The sequence below is a fragment of the Triturus cristatus genome, chromosome 12 (genome assembly GCF_964204655.1).
Source record: "Triturus cristatus chromosome 12, aTriCri1.1, whole genome shotgun sequence".
Lineage (NCBI taxonomy): Eukaryota > Metazoa > Chordata > Amphibia > Caudata > Salamandridae > Triturus > Triturus cristatus.
Window position 1 is genome coordinate 796,759,185 of NC_140595.1, and position 13,274 is coordinate 796,772,458.

At 54.9% G+C, this 13,274-nt stretch overlaps 1 protein-coding gene across 6 annotated transcripts in view; it reads left to right on the plus strand.

The window, feature by feature from the left end:
* DLG4 (discs large MAGUK scaffold protein 4) overlaps nt 1–13,274 on the plus strand; it is an 863,469-nt gene that overhangs the window by 420,027 nt on the left and 430,168 nt on the right. The gene's annotated exons all lie outside the window — the stretch shown is intronic.

Here is a 13,274-nt window from a genome sequence, read left to right on the forward strand (position 1 = left end):
CGGAGGTTGTGTCCTTCTGTAGGCCTACGCTTGTGTGTGTCTGTGCTCTCGCGAAGATTGTGTCCCCCTGTGGGCCTGTGCTTGTGTGTGTGTGCTCTCCCAGAGGTTTTTTCCCTCTGTGGGCCTATGCTTGTGTGTGTGTGATGTCCCTGAGGTTGTGTCCCTCTGTGAGCCTATGCTTGTGTGTGTGCTCTCCCGGTGATTGTGTCCCTCTGTGAGCCTATGCTTGTGTGTGTGCTCTCCCGGTGATTGTGTCCCTCTGTGAGCCTATGCTTGTGTGTGTGCTCTCCCGGTGATTGTGTCCCTCTGTGGGCCTATGCTAGTGTGTGTGGTCCCTGAAATTGTCCTCTGTGTTTGTGTCCATCTGTGGGCTTGTGCTTTTGTGTGTACTCTCCCAGAAAGATCCGTGCTTGTGTCTCTCTGTGGGTCACTGCTTGTGTGTGTGTTATGCCGGAGGGATCTTTGCTAGTGTCTCCCTGTGGGTGCGTGCTTCATGTATGTATGAATCCTCTGTAGGATCTGTGTATGTGTCTGAGTAGGTTTGCGCATGTGCTCTCTGTCATGCCCTCTACCACATGCTGTGGATGTGTCCTTAAGTGTATATGTTTCTCTGTAGGCGTGTGCTTGTGTGAGCTCTCTGGTCGTATCATCTGTTTGTGAACATCTGTGGGTTTGTGCTCTCTGGCAGTCTTCTGTGTCCCTCTTGTGGGTGTGTCCTTGTTTCTCTGTTCAACTTTGTATGTGTGTGTGTGTTCTCTGTGGCAGGGCATCTGTGTGCTCTTTGGCGGGGCCTCTGTTGCTTTCTGTGGTTGTGTCCTTTGAGTTGCTTCTCCTCTACAGGCGTGTGTGCCCTCTTGCAGAAAGATCTGTGCTTGTGTCCATCAGCAGGTGTGTGCTGTCTATCAGCTTCACTGTGTCCCTCTGCTGGTTGTAGGTGTCTGTGACGGACCCTCACGAAGTCTGTCTGTGGTGCCTCAGACCTGGACTCCAGAGCCTGCGGCGAATATGGCCAGAGGAGCCCAAAGGCCTGACTGGACCGTGGGGCCAAACTTTACGTCACAAAACACACGAAGACTACTCACTGTAACACATCAAAGTCGAAAGGAAGGTCCGGTTCCTGCCTTCAAAGTCACTCCCGCCACATATCATCGTCACAGTCAAACTTTTCTGTTAATTCCAAGTAAAAGAAATTGGAAATCGCTCCCTTCCTAGGACTCCCGGACACCAGAGGGGTCACAAGGACATCACCGTGCCTCCCAGTCCCACTGCAGATCTCCATCAGAGATGATTCCGAGTTTCCTCTGCAACCTGAATCTCCAGGGTAGGGTGGGTCCTTGGTCCTGTGTCAGGAGGCTCTACACCTCTGGAAGTGGCTGGACCACTAAGGAATGTCTTTGGTGGTGAGCCACCTGGCAGGTTCAGGGGGGACAAATCAGCCACAGCTGGTTAGGGGATCACAAATGGCAGTTGTACACTGAGGTGGCAGCGGGCATCTTCCAGCGATGGGGAGGACCATGGCTTGTTCTTTTGGCCACTGTTGAGAATGTGCGATGTCAGCATTTTTGCGCATCAAAGTTTGCAAAGCAGCTCTCTATTAGAGACGCCTTCCATCTAGAGTGGAGCTCGGAACTCCTGTTTGCCTTTTCAACACTGCCTCTCCTGCCCCAAGATCTGAAGAAGATGAGGGACAAAGGGGTTCTCCGATCAAGCTGCTGCTTTGGGACCATCTTCTGTCACACCAGCCTGGTTTCTGCACCCGGGCCTGCACAATTTTGCATCTCTATGCTTGGAGATTGAGTAATGGAAATCGACCTCCTTCGCCCTTCACCCTGAGGTCTTTGATGTCCTCTTGGTAGAGAGGCATCCTTTCACAAAATGGGTATACACCAGTCATTGGGACAATTTGGCAGACTGGTGCAGGACCTGACAAATTGACCCACTACTGGCTAAGTGATCTGACATGTTGTTCTTTGTTCTCTCCCTGCCCAGCAAGGACTTGCTATGGGGACAATTTGGGCTGCTTATCAAACCATTCAGTTTATTTTGCATTTGCTTTTGCTGAATTAGCCTTTGTTATTTAACAATTAACACCACCTAGTGGCCTCCTTGCACCCACACTTATCAACCATGCCAGAAACCTGGGATTCATCCTGGATGGGAAACTCAACATGCCATCACCGTTTAACGGTGTCAGCGCCTCTTGCTTCCACATTCTGTGCATGCTGCGCAGGGTTTTCAAATTGCAGACCACCAGGCGCCACACAAGACTTCATCGCAAGTGGAATAGTCTATGGCAATGCACCACACTCCGGGATTTCCAAACGTCTCCTACACCAACTCCAAACCATCCAGAATGCCGCAGCAAGAGTTATCCTCAACCTCCCAAAACACACCCACATCTCACCACACCTCAAAGAGCTCCACTGACTCCCCATCCCCAAACGCAGTCAATTCAAACTCCTCATGCACGCATACAGGTAGCTGCACAATATCGGGCCGACATATCTGAACAACTGCCTCCACTTTCACCAACTCATCAGACACCTGCGCTCGGCAGCACTCTCGCACGCATACGCACCCCGCATCCACAACGCAGAGCGTGAGGTCGAGCATTCACCTTCATTACCCGCAAGACCTGGAATGACCTCCCTCTACACATCAGGGCCTCATCCTCACTTCTTGAGTTCTGCAAGAAGCTGAAGACCTGGCTCTTCGACTAATTCTGAGGGTGGACATCCTGCACCCTAGTCCTACACCTATACGCCTGCTTAAACGCCTGGACACCCTCATCGGTGATTAGCTGCGCCTTACAAATCCTAATAACACAACAGATCATCTGTTGTGATGAGCGTTTTGAAAGGTTTGCAACGTGTTTCCTTCAAACCTCTTTGTGATGCCACAGTGGGACCGGAAATTCGTTATCACTTTTTTGCTGTGCGCTCCTTTGGCGGGTTTAGTATCCATCAGAAGAACAAGTTGCTTATCCTCGGTAACGATCTTTCTGGTGGCTACTCTGTGTAATCTCAGATACTTCCCCAACCCTCCTGCCTCCCAGTTCTGTCAACTGGACTCTTTTACATCTAAAAAAGGTCTGCACACTGGCCAGGTCAATCTGCTAACGGGCTCTGCATCCGCAGACAGCCTGAAAGAAACTGGTGTCAGCGAGCATGGGCAGCAACTTATAAATGGAACTCCGCTCGTCACTTCCGGAGCAGAACAACTTCAGCGCAGATCTGCTCAATGCTATCTACACTCATAGTGCTGCTTTAAAAGTTTCTGGATCTAGAGTGATGCCCGGGGAGTAATGACAAGGTGAGGAGTCTGTGGTTCGAGCATCCACCAGAAATATTGTTACCGAAGGCAAGTAGTTTGTTCAGCAGGGCCTCTGTGTCCCTCAGTGGTTCTGTGCTTGTGTGTGGGGTTTAGCAGGCCCCTGTGTCCAAGTGTATTTGATGTCTCTCGGTGGGTGTGTTCTTGTGAGTCTAAATCTCTCCGTAGGTGTGTGTTTTTATCTGCTGTTTGGAAGGGCCCCTGTTTCAATGTGGGTGTGTCCATGTGTGTTTGTTGTCTCTCTGTGAGTGTGTCCTTGTGAGTCTGCATCCCTCTGTGGGTGTGTCCTTGTGAGTCTGCAGCCCTCTGTTGGTGTGTGATTGTGTGGCTCTCTGGAAAGGTCCTCTGTGAGTGTGTGTGTGTGTTCACTGTCAGGGCCTCTGTGCTCCTCTGTGGGTTTTTGCTTGTGTCTGGTTTTAACTAGCCCATGTGTCTCTGTGGGCGGGTGCCCTTGTGTGTTTGTGTCCCTCTGTGGGCATTTGTCTCTCTGCGCGAGTGCCCTTGTGTTTTTGTGTCCGTCTTGGATGCCCTTGTGTGTTTGTATCCTGCTGTGGGCGTGTGTCTCTGTGGGTGTGCCCTTGAGTGTTTGTGTTCCTCTGTGGGCGTGTGTCTTTGTGGGCGGGTGCCCCTGTGTGTTTGTGTCCCTCTGTTGGCGTGTGTCTCTGTGGGTGTACCTTTGTGTGTTCCCTCTGTGGTCATGTGCCTCTGTGGGTGTGCCCTTGTGTGTTTGCGCCCCTGTGTGGGTATGTGTCTCTGTGGGTGTACCCTTGTGTGTTTGTCTCTCTGTGGGTATGTGTCTCTGTGGTCGTGTGTCTCTGTGGGTGTGCCCTTGTGTGTTTATGTTCCTCTGTGGGCGTTTGTCTCAGTGGGCGGGTGCCCTTGTGTGGTTGTGTCGCTCTGTGGGTGTGTGTCTCTGTGGGCGTGTGTATCTGTGGGCGTGCACTTGTGTGTTTGTGTCCCCCTGTGGGTGTGCCCTGGTACGGTTGTGTCCCTCTGTAGGCGTGTGTGTTTGTGTTTATGTGCTCTCTGGCTGGGACCCTGTGTCTCTGGGTGGGTGCCCTTGTGTGGCTGTGTCCCTCTGTGGGCGTGTGTGTTTGTGTTTATGTGCTCTTTGGCTGGGCCCCTGTGTCTTTGTGGGTGCCCTTGTGTGGTTGTGTCCCTCTGTGGGTGTGACCTTGTGTGGTTGTGTCCCTCTATGGGCGTGTGTGTTTGTGTTTATGTGCTCTCTGGCTGGGACCCTGTGTCTCTGTGTGTGTGCCCTTGTGTGGTTGTGTCCCTCTGTGGGCGGGTGTGTTTGTGTTTATGTGCTCTCTGGCTGGGACCCTGTGTCTCTGTGTGGGTGCCCTTGTGTGGTTGTGTCCCTCTGTGGGCGGGTGTGTTTGTGTTTGTGCTCTCTGGCTGTGACCCTGTGTCTCTGGGTGGGTGCCCTTGTGTGGTTGTGTCCCTCTGTGGGCGGGTGTGTTTGTGTTTGTGCTCTCTGGCTGGGACCCTGTGTCTCTGTGTGGGTGCCCTTGTGTGGTTGTGTCCCTCTGTGGGCGGGTGTGTTTGTGTTTGTGCTCTCTGGCTGGGACCCTGTGTCTCTGGGTGGGTGCCCTTGTGTGTTTGTGTCGCCCTGTGGGTGTGCCCTTGTGTGGTTGTGTCCCTCTGTGGGCGGGTGTGTTTGTGTTTATGTGCTCCCTGTACTTCTGTTGCGTCTCCCCATGCCTGGGAGGAGAGCGCTAATTAGAACCCAGCTCTGCAGAGATGAATGGGAAGCCCTGTACATCACTAGTGCAGTATCCCGTTACCGTGGAGACCAGAGGGTACCCGATGGCTTGGTTACTAGGCAACTGGAAACGGGGACGGTAGCGGCAGCGGTGCAGACTGAGGATAGGCCCGAGTGCGATGGGTGCCGGGGTCTCCGAGCCTGTTGGCGGAAGGGCCGGACCTTGCTAGCGGTGCCCAGGGGTGGAGGTGCCTTGTATTCCGGAGGGGTGGAGGGAGGGGACACTTCCTCCTCCTGCCTCTCCATCGCCGCCTCCAACCGGAGCCAGGGTTTCCTGTCCCTGGTTCCACCGAGAAGCTCTTCCCTTGAGGCCTGGCAGCTGCCAAGGGATCCCCAGACAGCCTGCAAGCCCCTCCCGCCCCGTCCCGCGCAGGAGCCCAGCTGCCAGGAATAGACACGGTGAACGGCACCCTCCCTGGGCCCAGTGAAGGGGCACACCGGCGGGGAAGGAGCGGGAGAGGCCCGGGGCTAGGGAACCAACCACGGGCTCTCTGGGAGGAGAGTTGACCGTGGAGAGCTGGCGCTGAATGTGGTGAACACTGCAGGAGTGCTCACTGTGGCGTCTCTAGTGACTGGTGGAGGAGCGCTCGCTGTGGCGTCTCTAGTGACTGGTGCAGGAGCGCTCGCTGTGGTGTCTATAGTGACTGGTGCAGGAGCGCTCACTGTGGCGTCTCTAGTGACGGGTGCAGGAGCGCTCACAGTGGCGTCTCTAGTGACTGGTGCAGGAGCGCTCACAGTGGCGTCTCTAGTGACTGGTGCAGAAGCGCTCACTTTGGCGTCTCTAGTGACTGGTGGAGGAGCGCTCGCTGTGGCGTCTCTAGTGACTGGTGCAGGAGCGCTCACAGTGGCGTCTCTAGTGACTGGTGCAGGAGCGCTCACAGTGGCGTCTCTAGTGACTGGTGGAGGAGCGCTCGCTGTGGCGTCTCTAGTGACTGGTGCAGGAGCGCTCACTGTGGCGTCTCTAGTGACTGGTGCAGGAGCGCTCGCTGTGGCGTCTCTAGTGACTGGTGGAGGAGCACTCACTGTGGCGTCTCTAGTGACTGGTGCAGGAGCGCTCGCTGTGGCGTCTCTAGTGACTGGTGCAGAAGCGCTCGCTTTGGCGTCTCTAGTGACGGGTGCAGGAGCGATCACTGTGGCGTCTCTAGTGACTGGTGCAGGAGCGCTCACAGTGGCGTCTCTAGTGACTGGTGTAGGAGCGCTCGCTGTGGCGTCTCTAGTGACTGGTGCAGGAGCGCTCACAGTGGCGTCTCTAGTGACTGGTGGAGGAGCGCTCGCTGTGGCGTCTCTAGTGACTGGTGCAGGAGCGCTCGCTGTGGCGTCTCTAGTGACTGGTGCAGGAGCGCTCACTGTCGCGTCTCTAGTGACTGGTGCAGGAGCGCTCACAGTGGCGTCTCTAGTGACTGGTGCAGGGGCGCTTGCTGTGGCGTCTCTAGTGACTGGTGCAGGAGCGCTCGCTGTGGTGTCTATAGTGACTGGTGCAGGAGCACTCACTGTGGCGTCTCTAGTGACTGGTGCAGGAGCGCTCACTGTGGCGTCTCTAGTGACTGGTACAGGAGCGCTCACTGTAGCTTCTCTAGTGACTGGTGCAGAAGCGCTCGCTTTGGCGTCTCTAGTGACTGGTGCAGGAGCGCTCGCTGTGGCGTCTCTAGTGACTGGTGCAGGAGCACTCACAGTGGCGTCTCTAGTGACTGGTGCAGGAGCGCTCGCTGTGGCGTCTCTAGTGACTGGTGCAGGAGCGCTCGCTGTGGTGTCTATAGTGACTGGTGCAGGAGCACTCACTGTGGCGTCTCTAGTGTCTGGTGCAGGAGCGCTCGCTGTGGCCTCTCTAGTGACTGGTGCAGGAGCGCTCACAGTGGCGTCTCTAGTGACTGGTGCAGGAACACTCACTGTGGCGTCTCTAGTGACTGGTGCAGGAGCGCTCACTGTGGCGTCTCTAGTGACTGGTACAGGAGCGCTCACTGTAGCGTCTCTAGTGACTGGTGCAGAAGCGCTCGCTTTAGCGTCTCTAGTGACTGGTGCAGGAGCGCTCACTGTGGCGTCTCTAATGACTGGTACAGGAGCGCTCACTGTAGCGTCTCTAGTGACTGGTGCAGAAGCGCTCGCTTTGGCGTCTCTAGTGACTGGTGCAGGAGCGCTCGCTGTGGCGTCTCTAGTGACTAGTGCAGGAGCACTCGCTGTGGCGTCTCTAGTGACTGGTGCAGGAGCGCTCGCTGTTGCGTCTCTAGTGACTGGTGCAGGAGCACTCACTGTGGCGTCTCTAGTGACTGGTACAGGAGCGCTCGCTTTGGCGTCTCTAGTGACTGGTGCAGAAGCGCTCGCTTTGGCGTCTCTAGTGACTGGTGCAGGAGCGCTCGCTGTGGCGTCTCTAGTGACTGGTGCAGGAGCGCTCGCTGTGGTGTCTATAGTGAAAGGTGCAAGAGCGCTTGCTGTGGCGTCTCTAGTGAAAGGTGCAGGAGTGCTCACTGTGACGTCTCTAGTGACTGGTGCAGGAGCGCTCACTGTGGCATCTCTAGTGACTGGTGCAGGAGCGCTCACTGTGGCATCTCTAGTGACTGGTGCAGGAGCGCTCGCGGTGCCGTCTCTAGTAACTGGTGCAGGAGCGCTCACTGTGGCGTCTCTAGTGACTGGTGCAGGAGCACTCACTGTGGCGTCTCTAGTGACTGGTGCAGAAGTGCTCGCTGTGGCGTCTCTAGTGACTGGTGCAGGAGCCCTCGCTTTGGTATCTATAACGAATGGTGCAGGAGCGCTCGCTTTGGCATCTATAGTAGCTGGTGCAGGAGCGCTCGCTGTGACATCTATAGTGACTGGTGCAGGAGCGCTCACTGTGGCGTCTCTAGTGACTGGTGCAGGAGCGCTAACTGTGACATCTCTAGTGACTGGTGCAGGAGTGCTCGCTGTGGCGTCTCTAGTGACTGGTGCAGGAGCACTCACTGTGGTGTCTCTAGTGACTGGTGCAGGAGTGCTCATTGTGGCATCTCTAGTGAATGGTGCTGGAGCACTCACTGCGGCATCTCTAGTGACTGGTGCAGGAGTGCTCGCTGTGTCATCTCTGGTGACTGGTGCAGGAGCGCTCGCTGTGGCAGCTCTAGTGACTGGTTCAGGAGCGCTCGCTGTGGCATCTCTAGTGACTGGTGCAGGAGAGCTCGCTGTGGCATCTCTAGTGACTGGTTCAGGAGCGCTCGCTGTGGCACCTCTAGTGATTGGTGCATGAGTGCTCACTGTGGCATCTATAGTGAATGGTTCTGGAGCGCTCGTTGTTGCATCTCTAGTGATTGGTGCAGGAGCACTCACTGTGGCATCTATAGTGACAGGTGCAGGAGCTCAGAGTGTTCAGTCTATAGTGAATGGTGTAGGAGCGCCCACTGTTGGTGTCTATAGTGACTGGTGCCATAGTGCTCGCTTTGGTATCTATAGCGAATGGTGCATGAGCGCTCGCTGTGCCATCTCTAGTGACTGGTGCAGGAGCACTCGCTCTGGCATCTATAGCGAATGGTGCATGAACGCTCACTGTGCCGTCTCTAGTGACTGGTGCAGGAGCACTAACTGTTGCATCTATAGTGACTGGTGTAGGAGCGCTCACTGTGACATCTATAGTGACTGGTGCAGGAGCGCTCGCTGTGGCGTCTCTAGTGACTGGTGCAGGAGCGCTCCCTGTTTCGTCTATAGTGACTGGTGCAGCAGAGCTTGCTGTGGCATCCATAGTGACTGGTGTCGGAGTGCTCATTGTGGCGTCTATAGTGACTGGTGCAGGAGCGCTCGCTGTGGCATCTCTTGTGACTGGTGCAGGGGCGTTTACTGTGAATGGTGTGGGAGCATTCTCTGTGGCATCTATAGTGACTGGTGTAGGAGCGGTGAATGTGGCATCTATAGTGGCTGGTGCAGAAGTGCTCGCTGTGGCATCTCTAGTGACTGGTGCAGAAGCACTCGCTGTGGCCTCTCTAGTGACTGGTGCTGGAGCGCTCGCTGTGGCGTCTCTAGTGACTGGTGCAGGAGCGCTCGCTGTGGTGTCTATAGTGACTGGTGCAGGAGCACTCACTGTGGCGTCTCTAGTGACTGGTGCAGGAGCGCTCACTGTGGCGTCTCTAGTGACTGGTACAGGAGCGCTCACTGTAGCGTCTCTAGTGACTGGTGCAGAAGCGCTCGCTTTGGCGTCTCTAGTGACTGGTGCAGGAGCGCTCACTGTAGCGTCTCTAGTGACTGGTACAGGAGCGCTCACTGTAGCATCTCTAGTGACTGGTGCAAAAGCGCTCACTTTGGCGTCTCTAGTGACTGGTGCAGGAGCGCTCACTGTGGCGTCTCTAGTGACTGGTGCAGGAGCACTCGCTGTGGCGTCTCTAGTGACTGGTGCAGGAGCGCTCGCTGTTGCGTCTCTAGTGACTGGTGCAGGAACACTCACTGTGGCGTCTCTAGTGACTGGTACAGGAGTGCTCGCTTTGGCGTCTCTAGTGACTGGTGCAGAAGCGCTTGCTTTGGCTTCTCTAGTGACTGGTGCAGGAGCGCTCGCTGTGGCGTCTCTAGTGACTGGTGCAGGAGCGCTCGCTGTGGTGTCTATAGTGAAAGGTGCAAGAGCGCTTGCTGTGGCGTCTCTAGTGACTGGTGCAGGAGCGCTCGCTGTGGTATCTCTAGTGATTGGTGCATGAGTGCTCACTGTGGCATCTATAGTGAATGGTTCTGGAGCGCTCGCTGTTGCATCTCTAGTGATTGGTGCAGGAGCACTCACTGTGGCATCTATATTGACAGGTGCAGGAGCTCAGAGTGTTCAGTCTATAGTGAATGGTGTAGGAGCGCCCACTGTTGGTGTCTATAGTGACTGGTGCCAGAGTGCTCGCTTTGGTATCTATAGCGAATGGTGCATGAGCGCTCGCTGTGCCATCTCTAGTGACTGGTGCAGGAGCACTCGCTCTGGCATCAATAGCGAATGGTGCATGAACGCTCACTGTGCCGTCTCTAGTGACTGGTGCAGGAGCACTAACTGTTGCATCTATAGTGACTGGTGTAGGAGCGCTCGCTGTGACATCTATAGTGACTGGTGCAGGAGCGCTCGCAGTGGCGTCTCTAGTGACTGGTGCAGGAGCGCTCCCTGTTGCGTCTATAGTGACTGGTGCAGCAGAGCTTGCTGTGGCATCCATAGTGACTGGTGCAGAAGCACTCGCTGTGGCCTCTCTAGTGACTGGTGCAGGAGCGCTTGCTGTGGCATCTATAGTGACTGGTACAGGAGTGCTCACTGGGGCATCTATATTGACTGGTGCAGGAGCGCTCGCTGTGGCGTCTCTAGTGACTGGAGTAACCCTGGGCATAGTGGGCTACGTGGAGCAGCCCGTAGTGTGGCAAAATCTATGCACACTCGCGCGCTCTGCGTAGCCCCACTACGCGCCGCCCGCCCGCCCTCATTTTAAAATACTTTAAAGAATAGAAAAAGTAAATAAAAGACCTTACCTGCAGTGCGGCGTCCCGGGGCTCCCTCTTCTTGCTTGCCGGTAAGTTCTTCACACAAATGCGCATGCGTGGGCGTCCGCGCATGTGCATTTGTGTGAAGAAGTTACCGGCAAGCAAAAAGAGGGAGCCCCGGGACGCCGCACTGCAGGTAAGGTCTTTTATTTACTTTTTCTATTCTTTAAAGTATTTTAAAATGAGGGCAAGTGGGCGGTGGGTGGCGGGCAGCTTCGCTTTGCAGCGGCGTGGGCGTAGCGCTGCCTGCTACGCCTACTTCGTAAACGGCAAAGCAGGCAGTGCTACGTGCACTCCGTGGGCGAAGCGGAGCACGACGCCCACCCTTAGACAGGAGCAGGAGCACTCACTGTGGCGTCTCTCGTGACTGGTGGAGGAGCGCTCACTGTGGCGTCCCTAGTTACTGGTGCAGGAGCGCTCGCTGTGGCATCTCTAGTGACTGGTGAAGGAGCGCTCGCCTTGGCATCTATAGTGACTGATGTAGGAGCACTCGCTTTGGTATCTATAATGAGTGGTGCAGGAGCGCTCGCTGTGGCATCTATAGTAGCTGGTGCAGGAGTGCTCGCTGTGACATCTATAGTGACTGGTGCAGGAGCGCTCGCTGTGGCGTCTCTAGTGACTGGTGCAGGAGCACTCGCTGTTGCATCTATAGTGGCTGGTGCAGGAGCGCTCGCTGTGGCATCTCTAGTGACTGGTGGAGGAGCGCTGGCTGTGGCATCTCTAGTGACTGGTGCAGGAGCACTCGCTGTTCGTCTATAGTGGCTGGTGCAGGAGCGCTCGCTGTGACGTCTATAGTGACTGGTGCAGGAGCGCTCGCTGTGGCATCCGTAGTGACTGGTGCAGAAGCGCTCGCTGTGGCATCCATAGTGAATGGTGAAGGAGCACTCACTGTTGCATCTCTAGTGACTGGTGCAGGAGCGCTTGATGTGGCGTTCCTAGTGACTGGTGCAGGAGCGCTCGATGTGGCGTCTCTAGTGGCTGGTGCAGGAGCGCTCGCTGTGACGTCTATAGTGACTGGTGCAGGAGCCCTCGCTGTGGCATCTGTTGTGACTGGTGCAGAAGCGCTCGCTGTGGCATCTATAGTGAATGGTGTATGAGCATGCTCTTGGCATCTATAGTGATGAGTTTTTGGTTACCGAGGCAGCCTCATTACTCCACATTCATTTTGAGTTTTTTAGTTGCTGTTTCGGTTTTCTTATTGATGTGTGACACTTTGTCACAGTTGAAAATGGTTCACAAGGTCAGCGCGGTGATGGGCGGTGGGTAGCGGACCTCCCCCTGCTCTGTCTGCAGTCCCCTTATATTGGTCTACCTGAGGGCGGTACCAGTCTTTAGACCCTCCCACAACCTGCCGATTGGTGCCTCTTTCCCATCCTTGCCTCTTATTGGCTCTTTAGGTTTCCACCTCTCTAATGACGGTCCTCCCTTTAAATACCTGCCTCTCTGCCCCTCCCCCTTCCTCCAGCTGCTGGACCTGGCAGTGGCATGGGAGAAGGACTGGGCTGCAGGAGCCTCCGGGCACTCTGGCTCTTTGAGCATAAGGTTTGTTGAGAAAGAAGGGAGTTGGATGCCCGACCTCCCGATGCACACCACTCACTCTATGCCGCATCCTAGCAGCCTTTGAGTGACACAAGTGACACACCTGAATGCAGGTGTGTGCTCTGCTGGTTGATATTACCTCATTAGTTGTCTTATAACAGAGCTGTACTGACGGGTTCTGGCTGCCAGTCTCTGTCCTGGGGACCCTGCATGCTTTGGAGTATTCTTGAAACCCCCTCATTTATGTGTCTCAAGGGGGGGTCAAGTCCTCGATACCTCACACAGTATGTTCTCATGGACCTGGACAGTATTTCGGTATAAAGCGCATTGAGGCCTATTAGTACTTAAGCACTATGAAAGACTGTAAAATAAATTAATACATGCGACATGCCCTCAACAATAGGCCCTCTCCGTTGGCGACTACTCCTCCACCCTTTCACGGTCTCTTTGCACTTCCTGTCTCACTGCATGGCCTTGTTGTGTCACAGACACAAGGCTGATCCTGAATTTGCCTTTAATTCCTTGTCCATTTCAGTGGTCAGTACATCCCAGAACTGCCCGCTCTGCCACATCCTACAGCGCACCCTCTGTCACCCTCAGCCCCCATTTTGAATGTGCCTAAGCTCTCTGCCTGGCCTGCGTAGACCTCAAATCCCCCACATCCCCCTTGTGGTCCAGACCCAAGCAGCAAGACTGGCAGCTGGCATGAAGCCAAAGGGTTCTACTCCTGGGCCCTGGAATCACAGGTGTGGCCCCCCAATAGTGTCCAGCTCACCTTCAAGACCCTCTGCCACATCCAGTGCTTACTTTGTAAAATATTAAGTGCCAGAGCCCTGACCAGGAGGCCACTGCAGCTTGCACCACCCATTGCCCCATCATCGCTGCAAACGGGGGTACCAAAACTACTACTTACCATCTCTCTCGCCTGCAAGTGAGACAGTTCTGATAATTCCAGGTCCCTAAAGCTAAAGGAATGGCTGGGGAGGCAGGTATTAGTATTTTTTCAAGTATATTGTATTCATAAACAACAATTGTTCTGCTCATCTCTAAATTAGATGAGCAGCGCCACCATGTGGCAGAGTGTCATAAATGTGGTGATGACAATTAAGTGCCGGTGTCGAGCACCGGAAAACAACAGCTCAAATTAAGCACTGTGCCACACCCACACATGCATCATGGACCCTCTCCAAAT